This window comes from Lepidochelys kempii, chromosome 1, assembly GCF_965140285.1.
Source record: "Lepidochelys kempii isolate rLepKem1 chromosome 1, rLepKem1.hap1, whole genome shotgun sequence".
Lineage (NCBI taxonomy): Eukaryota > Metazoa > Chordata > Testudines > Cheloniidae > Lepidochelys > Lepidochelys kempii.
The window spans coordinates 283,402,482-283,421,726 of record NC_136380.1 but is presented as its reverse complement, the minus strand read 5'-3'; the positions used below and the strand labels follow the sequence as shown (position 1 = coordinate 283,421,726).

General features: G+C 42.7%; 1 long non-coding RNA gene across 1 annotated transcript; it reads right to left on the bottom strand.

Annotated features, from left to right (window-relative positions):
• Positions 1 to 1,687: 1,687 nt before the first annotated feature.
• On the bottom strand, positions 1,688 to 16,780 carry LOC140905093 (uncharacterized). Its single transcript, XR_012156744.2, has 3 exons — positions 16,659 to 16,780; positions 15,660 to 15,900; positions 1,688 to 1,770 (listed from the first exon to the last, which is right to left on the bottom strand). It is a non-coding gene; the product is annotated as an uncharacterized LOC140905093 (long non-coding RNA).
• Positions 16,781 to 19,245: the final 2,465 nt, after the last annotated feature.

Sequence of the window (19,245 nt, the reverse complement as noted above, 5' to 3'; positions counted from 1 at the left end):
AAATCACATTAGGAACAAAGGAAAGCCTTCCTAGATTAAGCCATTTTTTAAAACATGGCAGGGCCTGTGAACCCACCTCAGCCACACTGTAGAAGAAGAAAGTTGGTCTGAGGAACAATGGTATAATCAGATGACAGCTCCCAGGAAAAGGGATAAGACTGCCTTTAGGATCACCTGGATAATTACTACCTTCTAGAGCTGTGTTCTCAACCTTCAGTGCTGGTGACCCCCTTTAGGCTTAAAAAAATATTGTGATCTTCCTAGAAAAACGTGTGATCCCCCCCTACTTTAAACTTGGGGTGCTGGGTGCCAGCCCCTCTCCCCCCCCCCCCGGGGTCCATTCTTCAGCCCAGCGTAGGGCTGAAACATGTAAATTAGCTTTGTGGGGCCCCAGGCAATTACTCGGCTTCCTACCCCCTAACGCCAGCCCTGCTTGCAACCCCCCTAAACAGCTCCCACAGCCCCTGTGAGGACATGCAGGTCTATAACCCAGGTCTGTTGGTGCTAGGGCAGCTATCATGTCCACACCCAGCTTCAGTGAAGTGAGGAATATCAGCCTATGAGCTCTACAGTTTCAAGCACAACTGGATGTTCTACCCACAGAGTTCCTGACTGGCAGAGCCTACCACATTCCCTGATAGGCCTTAAACTGCATGCCTGGACCAAAGGGAAATACTTACAGGCTGTCTGTGCAACTAGGCAGATTCCTGGCTTGCTGCTGCAGACAGATCCTGCTGCATACTCCTGATATTGTTCCTGGTTTCTGACCCCAGCCCTGATACCTGGCCTCACTCTTGGTCCCCTGCTTCACTCCTAGTGCCCCACCCTGCTTCGATTCCTGGTCCCCTGCTCTGCTCCTGACTTCTCATCCTGCCTCTATACCGCTAACCCCACTTCAGCTGGCTCACTTGGCTCCAACCAGCACAGCTCATTGACCTTGACTCCGACCCAATCCTATGGCATGACATTAGTATGGACTGCTGATTCTGGCCTTGACCCTTGAAACTGAACTCGGACCACATTCTTGAGTCCCTGCCCATCCAGGCCCCAGTGTTGACTTGTAGCTGGGGACCTGACAGCACCATAATGCTGTGACACAAGATCCCCAGGAGTTTAGTTCAAGAGCCATGAGAATGGGCAGCAGGACTCAAACAGAGCTCTGCTAATGAAACAGCAACAGACTGATGCTAGAGGTTATCTGAATTTACCTTATACTAGACAGTACAATAGTTGTTTTATCAATGTACATCATTTGTACAACTGTTGCAAAATTTAAAAGGCTACAGAGAGGCATATCTATCCCAAGGTACATAGATGAATTATCATAGTGGTATTTAAGAGGTGAAAGGTTACAGAATTTGCCCAAGTGCAAAAAAAAAAAAAAAAAATCTACATCTGACATTGAAACTCATCATACCAAACCTAGTGTTAAAATGGGAAACTTGCTTTAGGACTTGCAGTAGTCATGAAAAGCGTGTAATAGAATATGCAAGTAATGCTTTACATTGATCATTTTTGCACCCAAAGGGCGAAATTAACACTGAGGCCTGGTCTACACAGGATGGGGGTGGGGGGGAAAACGATCTAAGTTATGCAACTTCAGCTACATGAATAACGTAGCTGAAGTCGACGTACTTAGATCTACTTACCACGGTGTCTTCACTGTGGTAAGTCAATGGCTGACGCTTCCCCGTCGACACTGCTTCTGCTTCTCACCCCGGTGGAGTATTGGAGTCGATGGGAGAGCGCTCGGTGGTCAATTTGTCGCATCTAGACAAATGTGATAAATCGACACCCGCTGGATCAATTGCTGCCAGTCAATCCAGAGGGTAATGTAGACAAGCCCTAAGATTCAGAACTTTCTTTTAAGCTATTCTCTCAACATTTCTGAAGTATCTATTGCAGGGCCAGATTTTGATATTCTTATTCACATTATGTGGTGCCTTTTCCCACAGGTAAGTCCCATTGAAGTCAGGGGGACTATTCAGGCAATAAAGTGCCTCTGGCCCATGGTAACTATGCCTGGTCATCCTAGCAAATCTTGCAAAGAGATTGGCTGCGTCTTCAAAAGATATGCTCCTTCCAATAGGAATTAATTCAGGGAAATTCTATGGCCTGTGTTATACAGGAGGTCAACTTAGATTATTGCAGTGGTCCCTTCAGGCAATAAAAATCTAGTTCTGCATATTAACCCCCAACTATCCTTACAACACAATTTTTTAGCTTCTCTGTTCCCCTGAGCTTATCTATATTAAACAGGCTAGACGGAATATTAGCAAAATATGTTCTCCCTCAAGTCAATCTTATGAGCAACTGACCTCCATTATATTCAGAGGGAAATTTCAGTGTACTAGGAATTCAGGAGTGTGCTCCAAGTAAATAAAAATAAACAAACTCTCTCCATTCTAACTGCACCCATTCTATAGGTACCAGGAGAGCAATAGGACTATGTCGTAACAAGGCAACATCAATGAAAATTGCAACAGCATACCCTTTGGCAGCTTGTCTCTGCACTTAGGGGGTTAAAAGGCCTATTTAGATTGAATGCATGGGGAAAATGCTAAGCGGAAATAACTTTTTACCTCAGTGTGTATCACCCCACCCTAGTAAATTAGTACAGATTACCATCAGCTTTCAAAAGCAGAAGTGTATCTTCTCCCACTTCTGTGAGTTGGGCAGATGAAGGCCTAGATGGAATATGGAGTGGTAGCCATAGTAACCATCAATCCTGTGAAGCTACAGCTAAGATGTTTTTCCTTTCTATTATAGCTGGGGAGAAAGCAACACATCAGAAAGCCAGTATATGATCAGACTGTAAGCTTTAGCTGAGGTTTTCCATTCTCTGAAGTAATCATTTTCTAATCTCATCTAGTTCATTTGCATTTTGCAGCCCATTAGCTTCATCCTATGTAACAGGAACGTCTCTTGATAGTGTATCTGCATCTACTCTTTCAATGTAGAGAACCTATTAAAAAGTGCTCTAAGTATCCGTGCCATGTATTAAAAGGTTAGTTCTATGGGTACAAACAGCACAAACTCAGCAGCCTCACCAGAACAGGAAACAGCCCACGCTGCACACAACTCCCAGCCCTCTATGCCCACCTCCCTCCCCAGATGCCCAGGAAAAGAGAGAGACTTTAAAGCATGCCCTGAAAGTCAACAGATCTGGCGTATTTCCGACCAAGGAAAGAAGTGGATTCAAGAGAGCAGCATCCCCCAGTGAGAATGCCCTTTCAATACCTCCCTCTCTTTGAAGGGAAGGGGGCTTCAGATTGAGCAGCTCCACTCCTCCCTCCTGCAGCAATGTTGGATGGGGAAAGACTTGGAGGTTGGATAGGCAGCTCCCAAGCCATTAGCACTTTATAGGTCAAAGCCACTACTCTGAATTCCTCCCAGAAAACAGGCAATAGCCTATGTCGATCAGCCAGTACTGGGGCTGTGCTTACAAGGAGACACCCCTTCCCTGAGAACTGCTGCATTCTGCACCAGCTCCTATTTGAATTTATTTGAGGAGTAGCCCCATCCAGAGTGTGCTGCAGCTGTCTAATCCAAGGGAAACAAAGGCACAGATCACAGTAGCACGATCTGCATCTGAAAGACAGTCACAACCCCTTGGCCAGGTCGAAAAAAGAAAAAACTGTCTGGCCACTACTGCTGTGTGATCATCTCACTTCTGGGGTATGTTAGTCTTTCCATCATAAAACACCTACTGTGAGATATAGGTTGGGTAGTGGGTTAGTGCCTCTCATTTACAGCTTGTCTTCTGTGATGAAAGAGCTGCATTTTGACCGTGGGGTAACTAACATACAGAAGATGTCCTGAGGTAAATCCAAAGTGAACACCAGGCACTTCAGGTTTGCCATAAGATAAACTCACCAAAGTCAAGCCTATACCCCACACCCACCCACCTGGGACTGACCTCAGCCATTTTACTCAGGCAACCTTAATTCTGCCATTTGCTAACTTTTGAGTGCTTGACTTTGCAACCTTGTAATTTCCTAGGTTTTTGAAACTGGAAAAAACCCCTATATAGGTCAGACACTTCTACCCATTCCCCAACCTTGACTCCATCTGACCCATACTCTGCAATCTGTCCCTATCCCTGCCAAGGTCTTTCCCATAGTTGGTTCCACATACCAGTCCCATTCTCTCCTTGCTCAGACAGTCCTATTTTCCCCCTCTAGACTGATCCTACTCTTCTCCCCCCCCCACCCCTTCACCCCACCCCAACACACACAGCACTGTTCTCAGTCCCATTTCCTTCTTCCTAGCTCTTTGTCTGATCTGTCTTTCTCCCCAACACTCTGCTTGGCCTCCAATCCCCTGCGCTCCACCCCAATCCCCCTTCATGCTTTTCATCCCCACTGGTTCCCAGTCCCAGTTTCCCTCCCTAATCTTGTTGTTCTCCCCCCTCTCACAGCTCCTTTATCTTTTTTCCCCAGCCAGTTCCAGTTCTTCACACACATCCTGACATCCGTGTCAGATCTCTCTTTACCACCACACATACACCTGCTCCACCCTTCCCTACTGCTTCCTCATCTCCTTGCCCAACTAATCCCAGTCTCCTCTTCCCTGCCCACTGGTTCCCAGTCCTGATTTCCCTCCTCCCACCCTATACTCATTGTTAAGAACATAAGAATGGCCATACTGGGTCAGACCAATGGCCCATCTAGCCCAGTATCCTGTCTTCCAATAATGGCCAATGCCAGGTGGTAAAGAGGGAATGAACAGAACAGGGGATGGATCACTTGATGATTTCCTGTAACCCATTAGCAGCTTCTGGCAAACAGAGGCTGGGGACACTTCAGAGCATGGTTCTGCTTCCCTGCCCATCCTGGCTAATAGCCATTGTTCTAATCAGTTTTCTCCACTCAGGTCTGGCTCCCCTCGCCTCTGTATTTGAAGCGGCCAACTTCTTCCTCCATGCTTTCTGGGTCCATTGGAAGGCATTGAGAACACAGGGGAGACAGGTTCCTAGCTCTCAAGTGTCCCACGTCCAGCCCCAGCCCAGCACACAGCAGCCCGGATCTACATTGCAGGAATAGTCCTGTTCAGCCCCCTACAACATGAGGCTGGAACATACCCCATACAAATGGAATCTTCAGGGAATTCATCTGTGAAGCTCTGGCAAGTCTCTATTGAGTGTGTGAGAACTGGAATTTTTCAAAAGCCTTATAGCTTGACCAAATTTGGGCAGATATTTTATTTATTTTAACAGGATAGCTAAAAGCACATCCTTGAAACAAAGGTCACACACACACACCCCCTTTCCCCATTCCCCACTTCCAAACTTCAAGTCACTGCTTCAAATCACATGGGAGCGAGAGCTTCTCAAAGAATCTTTTAAACACAGGCAAAACAATGTATTTTTCTCTGACTTCATTCTCAGAAATGGCTGAACAGTTTTTGCTGAAGTTTTCCAGAAATTCAGCCTGAGGCATTCATCCAGTCCAACTGGTTAAAATTTGGCAAAGCCATATTGATAACAGGAGATTATAATAGAAAGTGTCAGGCAATCTTAAAAGAGGGTAATACCAGCCATCCTATAATACAGTTTTAAATGTGACAATCAAGCATGAATAACAATTTTGCTGATATTCTTAGGAGCACAGGATATGCCATCTGAAGTCAAGAGGCTTTGGAGGAAGGCACAGGGACTTTCTGTGGATTGTGGCTGTTTCCAGGGCTTTCTGTACACTTTAAAGATACTTTCAAAAAATGATAAAAGCCCCATTTCTGATCCTTTTCATGAAGAAAGCTATGAAAATGTGAGCCAGCAGCACTGACTTCTTCATCCTGCAGATCTACTCTAACAATAGCTTTGAGAAGCATGAACTGCTTCATTCATCTTAATGGGGGTTAGCTCTGAAACCTCATGAAGACAATAAAATGCAAAAATGAGCCACTAGGAAGTTGTTAAGAGTTAATACAAACATGCTGGTGATATGCTCATCAATTGGGTCTGGAATCCTTTGAAAGGAATTACTGCAGAAGCCTGGTTGCAAATGTAATATGCAAATCAGTGGCAGCCCATGCGTGTTAGTCACGGCTTTCTGTGGATTCAAGTGCAAGCCCGTGACTCAGGTGGAGGCAGTGTAGAACCACACTACTACGAGGGGGGGGGGGGGAAGAGGGGGGTGGTGGTCCGGGAAAGATTGTGCCTCATCAATTCCGCTTCTCAGGAGTATGGGGAATTTCACCTGCCACCCCATTCCCTTAGTATGGGGCAGCACAGTTACCCCTGCACAGCTGGCCAGCTGTGGTGGAGGGCACAGAGAAGCCAGGCCATGGTCTTCCTTCTCCAAGCAATTTCTAGAGTAATTTGTACCCAGGGGATGCTAAGAGAGAGCAGCTGCTGCACTCGGGAAATAACTTCGGGCAAGAATGGCCCCGATATAGGAGGAGGTTCCATCTGCCTGCCCCCTCACCAGTACCTATGCAGAGACACCAGTCACAGTCTGAGCCTGTGTGTTTTTAGACACAGTGATAGCACATCACAAGTGGACAGGAACAGTGTGTGCAGGTGACATGCCACCAGTGGGTACCTCATGTTCTCTACTACTCCAAAAAGAAAAGGAGTACTAGTGGCACCTTAAAGACTAACCAATTTATTTGAGCATAAGCTTTCGTGAGCTACAGCTCACATCCGATAAAGTGAGCTGTAGCTCACGAAAGCTCATGCTCAAATAAATTGGTTAGTCTTTAAGGTGCCACTAGTACTCCTTTTCTTTTCTTTTTGCGAATACAGACTAACACGGCTGCTACTCTGAAACCTGTCTACTACTCCAGTCGGTTTTGAGTATGTTGTATAGTACAGCTGCACTATCCTAATTGTTTTTGTCTTTAGTGCTTTCTTCATTTCCCCTCTGGGCATTTCAGGTCAACTCCAGCCTGTCTCAGCTTGGTTTGCTCGAGTCTAACGGCTCAGTTCTAGGAATTGTTTTCTAAGTAACTCTGGCCCTTTTTGCTGAGGAATCAAATTTCCACATGGAAATTTCCAATTCTCCTCCAGTCTGTCCCAATCATCTCTTTTAATTAATTATCCTATCTCCATGTGCACAAATATACAGATAGAGTTGTACATAGATACATAGAGTTGTACTGTACAGATGAAACATAAGTGTTGGAACTAGGGATGCTGTGGGTGTAGCAGCAGCCCCTGACTTGAAGTGGTTTCCATCTTATACAGGGTTTACAGTTTGGCTCAGTGGCTCTCAGCATCCCCACTATACAAGTTGTTCCAGGACCCCTGAGACGAAATGATCTTATAAAGGAAGTATTTGAGTCTCTGTGTGTCTATCTGCAGTGCTTGCTGGTCAATATTATAACTGTATCTAAACAGAGGCAGGGAGTTGAATGAATCCTGTAGCTTTTAATAAAATACTGAAGTTGTAGTTTTCATTAAACACACTCTGAGCATCTGGGAAACTAAACAAATGGCTCATTTTAATGCATACATTAAAGCCATACACTCTGGTTTAAATATTCATGCCAACCACATTTGTCCTTTCCCCAAAACAATGTTATATGCTTTTTGAAACATTACAGAAGCATATGTTTGCCTTTAAAGTTTTGAGGCTGGTGTCTATTCTGTGGGATGGACAGCTGATCATGTCAACTCCAACGGAAGCAGATGGTGGGTTGTGCTTCAAGGCACAGCTTTCATCTACACTGATACCACAACTAGTTAGCTGCAATTGCTATGCAGAGCAGGATTACACTTTTACATAAAAGAAAAGCATTCACACATCCTATCAGAAATCAACAGATATTTACAGCTTTTCACTTATATTCAGAAAAAATCCATTTCTGTCCGTTTTCATTAGACTGCACTTCAGACTGACTCAGCGATGGCTTTTACAAAGATAGTAATTAACTCACTCAGTGTCTGCACACAAATTACATGAATAATTCAGTGTGCTACAATTTGTTTGATTTTCTACACCACCGACTAACTGCTTACTTAACCATCCAGTGTATGTGTCAGATCCATTCGCAACTTATATCTAAATAAGTAACATGTAACACAAAATATTGAGAGACACTTAAGTGGCTTCATAAACAGAATCAATTGGGCCAGATTCCCAGCTAGCATAAATCAGTGTAGCTTCAATAGATCAGCTGAACTATAGAGATTTATGCTATCTGAGGATAAGGCACCTAGCCTTTAACATAGAGCAAACAGAGATTGCTAGAAACTCCAGCCATAATGTAGTTTATTCAAAAATCCCTTTATAGGGAAAGTAATTATTTTATTGTGCTTATTTATGTAGAGGAGAGGGGAAGGGTACATGGGGCTAGTTTGGCTACTGCGCAGAAGAAAAAAGTTCATTCAGTCAAAACCCTAAACATATAGGACCAAATCCTGAGCCATACTTCTCCTTTTGAAGTCAATGGGAGTTTGAGATACTCAGCACGTCATAAGATTTGACTCACAGATTTTAAATTTATCTGGATTATATTTTCCCCAGGAGCATAAATAAAGAATAGGACTATATAAATAGATAAGTGTACTTCAGGTAATGATCTGTATGTAAATTGCAGGTGGTGTTGGCTTCATTTGATTGCTGTGACTGTTTTCTGTCACCAAGGCAGCTGTATGCACACTTAGCACATGCCTCTTTGAATAAAAACAACATTCACGTTTGATTTGTGCACCTGGTTTCAGTTTCAGCTTTGGGTCTGATTCAGGTGTAAATTGCGTCACAGGAGTAATGCCTACTTACATCAGGGCACTGTTTGGTACTTTATCTTCAAAGTGATGAAGATTTTACATATTCAGAGTATAGGGAAAAGACAGGGTATGTCCTGAGGTGGGATGAAGACTCCAACTGACTAGTCACTATTAATGGGGGGCATTTCATTTTACCTGTTCATAATTACAAAAAGCAAACATGTAAAGATATAATGTTTTTAAATAGATTATGGCCAGCTTATCTCTACTCCACCCCCTCTGGAATGGAAATGGTATGATCCATGGGATGGGGTGGAGGAAGAAGTGTGTAGCTATCACGTCACCTCTGTTTTCTTTTTAAATAATTAACATGGGGAGGCTGGACCTCACTTTTAGCTACTTTAAAATAATTTTAAAAATCACTTTTTTCCACTTATAATTAAGCTTCTTTATGAAACATTAATGTAGCTGTGCAGCACATTAGATGTTATCCTCATCTGTGAAATGGGGATAAACTCAGAGATTATGGGCCCAGTCAAGAACCCACTGATGTCAATTGAAAGACTCATTGGGTCAAATCCTGGCACTATTGATGTCCAGCTCTCCCACTGACTTCAATGGCCTTGGATGAGGCTTTTAGTTACATGTACAAAGTTACCCAGTGAGCCTGTGATAGTCAGAAATAACAGTCAATAGTATGCTACCAACACCGGATTTTATGACAAAACCCAGTGGTCACAGTAGTTAAGAATGGTTTTTCCTTTAATGCCACTGTAAGTGTTACTTGCATAGGAATCACACATATGTATAAAGAAAAGGAGTACTTGTGGCACCTTAGAGACTAACCAATTTATTAGAGCATAAGCTTTCGTGAGCTACAGCTCACTTCATCAGATGCATATCGTGGAAACTGCAGCAGGCTTTATATATACACAGAGAATATGAACCAATACCTCCTCCCACCCCACTGTCCTGCTGGTAATAGCTTATCTAAAGTGATCATCAGGTGGGCCATTTCCAGCACAAATCCAGGTTTTCTCACCCTCCACCCCCCCACACAAATTCACTCTCCTGCTGGTGATAGCCCATCCAAAGTGACAACTCTTTACACAATGACATGCACATTGTGTAAAGAGTTGTCACTTTGGATGGGCTATCACCAGCAGGAGAGTGAATTTGTGTGGGGGGGTGGAGGGTGAGAAAACCTGGATTTGTGCTGGAAATGGCCCACCTGATGATCACTTTAGATAAGCTATTACCAGCAGGACAGTGGGGTGGGAGGAGGTATTGGTTCATATTCTCTGTGTATATATAAAGCCTGCTGCAGTTTCCACGATATGCATCTGATGAAGTGAGCTGTAGCTCACGAAAGCTTATGCTCTAATAAATTGGTTAGTCTCTAAGGTGCCACAAGTACTCCTTTTCTTTTTGCGAATACAGACTAACACGGCTGTTACTCTGACACATATGTATGTAATTCGATTTCTTTGTAACATCCTAGGACAAGATTTTCTGACCGTTACTAAATTGAAACTAGCTGCTGCCTATATTTGCACTTGAGCAGTGTCTGAAAGACCTATAGGACTGTACAAAGACAGATTTCCTTAAGGCAGATCATCCTAGAAAACAGCAGCTGGGCAATGGCACAAGCAAGCAGCACTGTTTTCTGCCTTTATGAAGCATCCTATCTTTTGGATTCTCTGGCTTTTTAAACTGTGTTGCTAATGGCAGCCTATCATTTTCTCCCTCAAGCAGAGAGACTAGAGTCAGTCTGTGTGCCAGTGGTGGTCTTTCCCAAACAGAACGACTGGAAACATTTCTCTGTTGGGATTTTGTGATGTGGGCTACAATCAGCTAGGAAGTGAAATAATAAGTTCACTTTAGGCCACTGATTAAACTGAAACTCTATTCCCACAAAGAAACAGTCCATTTGCTTTTCTCTTGCATTTTTCCCCTCACCTGCCCTATCAGTTTGACAGAATGATAATGACGAAAAGGAAAGATATCAGGGTAACTTAAGAACTAGTACAAGTCACTTCTCTATGAGCAGTGAGGTTTACCTTAACAATACACTGATCAGGTAGCCAGCTAACCTCTCACTTACGCTGGTGTCACTGAAATTGATGGAGGCACTGCTCTAAAGCCTATGTACAAATAGAATTAAGCCCAGAAGATGGTGCCCCAGAAACAAAATCCTGGTCCCCGGAAAGTCAAGGGTAAAGCTCCCATTTACATCAGTGGGGCCAGGATTTCACCCTGAGTGTTAACTTTCTGACTGAAGATGCTAATGCATTTATCTGACTTACAAAGTGGAAAGTCCACAGAAACCTAAGAGTTAATGAGCCTAGGAAACAGAGTATTGAGACTATTCACAGTTTCAGGGTTTATTGATGCTGGCCCTGGATTAAATTATTTAAACTGAACTGAGAAAGCAGTCATAAAGGGTGTTAGTGATCTCTCACAGGAATAGATTATGTCAGATAAGCCATATTAGCTCAGACAACATTTTCCTATATAACTGAATACACTCTTGTGGTGACAATTCCAAACACTTATCAGAGAAGAGAATGAATGGGTGAGCAATGAAATGAAATATCCTTCCCTCCGGGAGAGGTCACATCCAGGTCATGGTTGAGGTACCCTGCTACTGACAGTGCTGTACCTGATCTTTAAACAGAACAGATTACTTTTTGTAATTACTGTTGTAATGGTGCCTCAGATGGGTCACTGTCCAAGGGGACTAAACCTAGGATTGCTGGACCGAAAAACAGGAGCTTCTACTACCCAAGCTAAAGGCCCAGGCCCAGTAACCAGCTCTTAAACAGGAGAGTGTGATCTAGCCACTAGAGGGGGACAAAGCCACGCTGCATTAGAGTCATACTGTCATTTCAAATTCATTTTTAAATCCATATCTTGTAATTGATTTTTTCCTCCAGAAATGACAAAATAATATGAAGAAATGTGGTTGTCAGGCAGGAGACTCAGAGCTTGTATAAATAACAGCAGCATTTTGCTGCTGCTATTTACATATTTACAGACACACACAACTAACTCTGAAGAACTAGTGAAAGAAGAGTTATTAACTGTCATGGTAGGGTGTTTCATAACTAGCATATCGTGCTCAAGCTTTTTCCAATAAACACGAGCACTTCCGATCCTCTTAAGACGTAAACAATAAACATTGGGAGTGGGCAGGCCCACAGTAGTTTTGAAGTTGATCCCTTTCTTCTCCATGCACTCCAAGCAGTAAGCCCAGACCATAAGGCTCTTCTGAATTAGTCATGGAGAAGTGGCTAGCCCTCTCCCACACTTGGCACGAGATGGTGAAGTAACATCGAGATGCAAGCATCCAGAAGCAGGTAATTCTCAAACTTGGCTACAGCTTGGCAAATGTAAATGCACTGGTTTGCATTCCCCCTACCCCCCGCAAACACTAGTCACTACAAAGGAAGGTCTGTCATCTAGAAGTTAGACAAAAGGGGGTTGGAGTTAGTATTTCTATGTTGTTCCCATCTTCACCATTGACTAATTATGTTACTTTGGTCAAGTCTGTGACCTCTGTTTCTCACTTGATACATATATAAAACAGGCTGTTGTGAAAAAGGGTTAATTATCGAATCCCAATTGTTATTTCATAGTTCAGAGGCAGCCATCTTTCCATTAGAACCTTCATTTTCCTGACATTAGCCTGGTTCACTTTAAAAATAAGCTAGATTGCTAGACTAACCTTGTAGCCTTTCCTCAGTTTTATGCAAATTGCCCTCCTGTATGTTCCAACATTTCATCATTTTCAAAGATGAATCAGCATGTTAAGGAAAAAGATGACAGCTTCATTTAAATAAGCAAAGGTGATCAAACCGAAGATAAAGGAAGCATGTCATGAAAGGAAGCTAATGTGGTCTAATGATTACTGCAGATGACTGGCATCCAAGAGTCAAGTTCTGCTCCCAGATCTTCCACTGACTCTGTGATCTTTGGCCCAGTGACAGCATCTGTTCCTCAGTTTATCCAGTTCTAAAGTGGTAAAAATAACACTTGCCTCATATGAGCATAATGAAGTGCAATTAGTGTTTATAAAGTGCTTTAAGATCTTCAGATTAAAGTTACTGCAGATATACCAGACAAAGGAAGAGACGAAGGAGTGATTATTAGTGTATCTATTGATAACATAAGCATAAATTAATCTGATGTCACTTCCAAGAGTCACTTCCTGGAAAAGAATAAATTTATATCCTTCATTTTACATACTCAGCACAGTACTCCATTCTGTGGCAATGGTGTCAGACATACATACAAGTACTTCTGCATAAGTATTCAATACCAGCTTTATCCCTAGATTGCTTGGTACCCCTTGGTTTGGCAACAGGAAATACCAAATGGGAGGATGTGTGATTGCCATTCTAAGATGTCAGTGTTTTATTCATCAGATCCTGTTGCTAATAGCAATTGACCTCCAGGATGTAAGAATGCACTCACTTCAACAAAACATTTACACTAGTTATATCACCGCCAAGTTTTTATCTCTTGCTTTTCTTTTTGGTGAATTTAATAAATATTTACACATCTATGTTCCTATAATAAATAGAACATTGAATGGCATGCCACTTGGTTCAAAATGACTAGTGAAATAAGTAATATGGTTGTTATGACTGAGTGGCTCCAATTCTTGCTTAATACTAATTAAAACTCTTGTGTTTAACCTGTGTGAAAACAAAAACAAAAAACCCAAGAACTGGTTACTGCACTGTTTAGTTGCACAGCTGAACGTCAGAGTCCTGGAATCTGAAGTTCATACAGTGTGGACACAGGAATTCAGTGTAAGCGTTTAAAAATATGACCAGTAACAACAGAATGATTGAAAGCCCCTGAGCAGTGCTAGATATTAACCATAAGAAAGATGTAGAAAGATTGTGAGCCTGACCCAGATCTTGCCTTTAGCACCACAATCCAAGCAGCCAGACTGTGCACTGTGAATCATTCCTCCCAGACCATAGATCTGTAGTGAAACTGTTCCATGGCACTTACTACTAACTCAGGAATCTGCCTGCAATTGTGTTCAGATGACGGAAAGGCTAGTGGTGCCACTTCGCAAAGCTTCCACCTGCCCTGTCAGTCCTCAGGGCGGCCAACAAATTGCTACTGCATGGTGTACAAACTGCCTCTGTTGAGCACATCCTCTGTTGAGCACATCCCACAAATCCTGTTCCTCCCCCATCCCGACTAAAATAAAATAAAAATAATGATATTAAAGTGACACTCCTTCCACCATTGATAGTATTACCAGTACAAGAAGTTTATATTTGATGAGTGTCAGTAAATAGCAAAAGCCATTAGCCAGAAGGGCATATTACTCAAAAATAGAATAAGCAATGGAAGTGAATATAATAAAGTCCAAGTATGAGGCCCAATCCTGCGACCATTACTTCAGAAAACCACCTTGTTCAGACCAAATTTCAAAGGGAATGCAGACTAAAATGCCAGCCATGGGCCTGAATACTGAACACGAGCCAGAGTATCAGAACTGTGGCTCTCTCTCAAGAAAATAAAATATACACTTTGGTGATAACTTGCGGGGTTTTCCTATTTATGAGGTAGTTATCACATCTAAGATTAAATAAACCCCCTTTCCTTTAGTCTTAGAGCTTGTGGCCATGACACAGTTATTACCATATTGACCGAGAGCACCCTTTGGTTGTGATACAAAACTGTATTCACCATTCCTTTACTCTTGCCTTCTGCTTGGCTAATAACGCCATTGCTATGGTTTGCTATTGCCCTCAAGCTTTCCCATCTAAATATCCACTAAAAGCATAACTACTGACTACACTGTTACATTCAGAGCCTGCTCAAGGCAATCTGCTGCCCGAGGCAACGCTTCAGCCCCACCCATGCCACTGAATGGCCCAGATACCCACCCCACCCGATCATGCCAGCCAGGCCAAATCTGAGTGATTAGCATTACAACCTGGCACACAGGGTTGCATTACCACTCACATTTGGTCCAACCGTCCTTCCATCATGACAGTGGAGCAGCCAGGCCAAATCTGTTGCCCTAGGCAGCTGCCCAGAAACTTGCCACCCTAGGGATCTGCCTAGCTTGCCTATACCTAGATCAGCCTCTAGTTACAGTAGATAGCTTCCCAGTAATTAATAGATACTATTGTATGAATATCTATAGCAACTTAGAGTTATTTTCTTTTAGGAAATGCTTGATGAGAGAGCACAGTAGATTTGGAGGAAGGGACGCAGCCTGAATGTGGCAATATCTTGGCTTGCTCCTGTGTATGCCTCAATGCAGCTCACTCATCTTCTATCTCCCTTTTAATGTCACCGTCAAGCCTGGTCTTCTCACTAGACCATCCAGACTCACCCACCTTTCACAACTGCTTGACCCAAGCAGAAGAACCATCACTCCTGCTTTATTACAATTGTTATTTAAAATCTGGAGTTAGGTGGAACAACAGAGGAGGGATGACACATTGAAGCAGCCATATTTATTGCTGAGATATTGCTGGGCAGTAGCCAGTCAGAAAACAGGGATGTTCAATACCCAGTTGGAGCAATACAATTTGCACATTAAGGTTATTGTAAAATAACCATGCAAAGCGATGCCTTATTGGCTGTTTCTCACACAGATTGCAGCAATTTGCACGCTGTCTGCTTGAGAAACAACTGCAGTTATAACCCATTGACCAATCAGAATACAGAGAATTGCATAATTTAGAAATTATTATATAAAGAGGAACCATTGGGAGCAAGTTCCTTTTTATAACAGCAGCTGGGCCAGGCTGCCTCCCAAATTGTGCATGTTATTACTTCTGGCTACCACACCAAGTGTGTTCTTTAAGGGAATGTAATGTACTTTTCAAAAAATGTGCTAAAGGACACAGCTCTCAAAAGAGAGACATTCCTTCTGATGAAAGACTGGGAGGCAATGTTATTGCTTATTCTGATAAGGATACAAAGTGAAGAATTAGGAACTCACCTTAAAATATGTTAAGTGCCTCCTTCACCTGCCACCAGATTCACCCAAAGCAGGACAAACTGGCAATTTCAAACAGACTCAAGGTGTAGTAGCTACAGTGCTTCCATGTTAGAGAGCAACAGACTCTTTGCAAAAAGTTCATAGCATCACATCTTCTAGATTTTGTTTTAAGAAATGAGAAGTCACTCGCCACCACCACAGCTTTCGATAGGGACTTGTAGGAGATCCATAGTATTAATGCCTTTGGAGAACATAACAGAGATGGAATCAGTGGTTTTCTGCCAATCAGTGCAACCTCAGTTATGCTGAATATCACAGGCTGAGCTCTTTCTCCCTGATGGGGCAATTACCCCACTCCCAAAAGAGAAACAAAGACTCTAACTCATCCCCTTTTTCAGATTATAAACAAGATCCAAATAAAAAGCCTCCCCTTTCAGGGACACAAGGATGGTCCAACAGAAGCCAGCCTCACTGCTTTGAAATCCAAGCAGGACTCCCTAAATTAAGTCCAGCCTCTTAAGGAGAGGGTAATGCCTCTCCTTCTCCACCTCTGAGGTATATAAGCTAGAGCTTCTAAATTAACAAGTCTCAGCTGCACTTGCACTTAATCCCCTGCCTGGTTGGTTCCAAATTCCTGCAGTCCTCCTGACAAGAAAGATGGTTTGGAGAGGGAGGCTTTGGCTCTATCTGGACAGCCAGACAGACGTGCCCTCTCATACAGTAGTTACGTAGCTTAAAACTTAGGCTAGAAAGAGAAATTGATACTGATCTTCACTAAGGACCCAATTCTGTGAGGTACTGAGTGCCTTGAACTCCCATTGACTTCAGTGGGCATTGAGGGTGCTCAGCACCTCAGAGGATCAGACCCTACATCCAACACAACCCACAGATATCTTGAAGTCCGACAATATATTTTATTGTCTGACCATATATATCATCAAATGTATTGCAGCATAAAATAAACCTTGTCATTCAAATTCTTTAGGTCAGAGTGTGTACCTGGGTCTCCTGGTTCATCTCTGGAAGCGGTGTTGAGCAACTGTATTTCTCTAGCCCCGCAGTGTCTATTTTTAATCAACTTTATGTCATAAAATGTCAGCTGTTTATTTGCCCTCCTCAGAGGCTTAACTGTAGAGCTGAAAATAAGAACATCCGAGACTGTGTTATTTTCCCAAGTGCTGCCATCCAAGAAAACTGGAGAATGCAGGAATCAGAAATAATAAGAACAAGCTACATTTGCTTCTGTTTATTCTTGTATACCTTGGAATTTGAAACTGACACACCTAAGGAGAATATAATGATGGAGCTAAAACCTGCTGAGCAAATTAGACCAGTGAGACTTTTTATTGAACATTTGAAACTCAGTTGGTTCAGGGTTAGATCTAATAGAAAAACAGGGATTGAAGCTGGCAAAGTTCTACTTTCTCAGGCATGCCTCATTCCTTTCTGACTTGTTGGCTAATAAAAACACCTCTGTACAGCAGCTGCTCAGCCAAGAAGCTGTTCCTTTCTATGGTCAAGTATTCTACCGCGGAACAAGGTCAAAGACTCTTCCCAGCCCATAACTGCTGACGAGTCTCCACTTCCCCTTTGGTTTATTTTAATTCAGTAAATAAAACAAAACATTTTTTCCCTGGGAGAATAATGCTTTTCTTAAGAAGCAGGAGTCACTGCAGTCTGCCTATTTGCATGTACGCATTTGGGTTATGTGTTTTGGTCATGCAATCTATTTTAGGTATTCATGTGGTACCTACAATGAGTCCAGACACGGGGTGTAAAATCATTCTGTAATATGGTTAATTTACCATTCAGCTGTAATCTCTGTAGGAGAGGCTATATGAATGACCTAGTTAGGAGGACTCTGGGTAGATGACTGTGGATGAACCATAATTAAGATTACACTACAGAGTTCCCTTTTAATGAGAGCTCCTGCTGATGCTTGGAGCCAAAACATCCAAGGCCAGTCCCACACGTGATTATTAAGCTTATGGCTAAAGCCATGCCACTTTGGCAATGTAATATCCCCACCACTCCTGCTAGTCAGGGTGTTTTGCTTGTGCATCACCACCCAGCTAAAGTTCTCTAGCAAAACTATACTTAGTGGGGAGGGAAGAAAGGGGGCACCTAGCCAAGACTTGAAAAAAGAAAGATTTTATATATATATATATATATATATATATATATATATATATATATATATATATATATATATAATCTTTCTTTTGGATTAAACCTCACAACAACTGAACTACTAGCTAAGCTTCTTCATGCCTCAGACTTCTACAAGCCAGCCTCAAACAAGCAGAACAATGGAGCAGGTAAAATTTGCATTTTATCTGAGACAATAAATCCCTGTGTTCTGGAGTGTCCAAGCGCTCAGTGCTTCTGGCTCAGGCACAGAGCAACTCGCTGTCTCTTCTCCTGGTGACTCATTTAGCACTGCTCAGGGAAGAATTGATGCTACTGGAATACCAAAACCAGATTCTATTCATTACTGTGGTCAATATGTGAAGGGGAATTTGCCGGGGGAGTGGTGTGAATGATCTACTTACAGGTGGACATAGTTCCAGTGGCTAAAGTAGGAGTTCTGGGCAGCACAGCTCCTCATTCTCTGCTCAGTGTAGAAGGGCTGCCCCTTCACCCATCTCCATGGCTTGGGGGAGTGCTGCTCTCCATTCTGACCTGGTGATATTAGACTTACCATGCAAAGGAATCTTCAGTGGAAGCAGCAGGTCCTGAGCTAGACCAGCAGACAGTGCCGGAGCAGCACCTCATGGGAGGTGTCCCAGTCTAGAGTCCCCTATTCACAGCCTGTCCTCTCATTGTTCCGATGTGGTGGTATTTTACACCCTTTTGCCCTCCCTATGCAGGAGTAAACAACTACACAAGGCACAAGGCAGTGGAGAATCAGATCCCATTCACCATCACTATAAAGAATGAAATAGAGATGGAAAAAAACAACAACAATAAAGCATTTTTAAAAGTAATAGTCCCTTAATTGAGGAAGATATTTATCAATCATTTTAACATGAAACATGGATCAGTTGAATTGGAGGTATGCCCCACTAAAAGAGTAATGAAAACTACTTCTCTGTCAGACCCATCATTCATTCCCTCTTCTTATAGTCAGATCATGTGGAATGAGTCCCACTGACGTCTGTGGGTCTTCGCATTAGTGGAAGTGGCCATCCACATGGATCTGATTGCAGAATTGGGGCCTTCAATTGTGAGCTATTGTTTATAGAATTTTTTAAAACAACCTACAAGCAGAGTGGCTTTAGGAATGCTTCTGCTACAGCTTGTCAACAAAGGACTGCTGGGACTTGAGAAATCTTTTCGGTTTTAATTTGGGTTTTAATTCTTTTCAAAGTGCATTTTTGTTTAAAATGCACATTTCCCCTATCTGTGATTTCGAAACCATTTTCTGATCTTTCAAAATTACAACACACTGCATTAGGTAATCTCATCTCATGGCAGTGTGGAGCAGATGGGTGGAGGGATGCTGAGCCATCCCTAACTATGACATTCTGTTGCCGTCAGTAAGGTCTGACTGACTGCCTGGGAAATAAAGGACACCAAAATATAC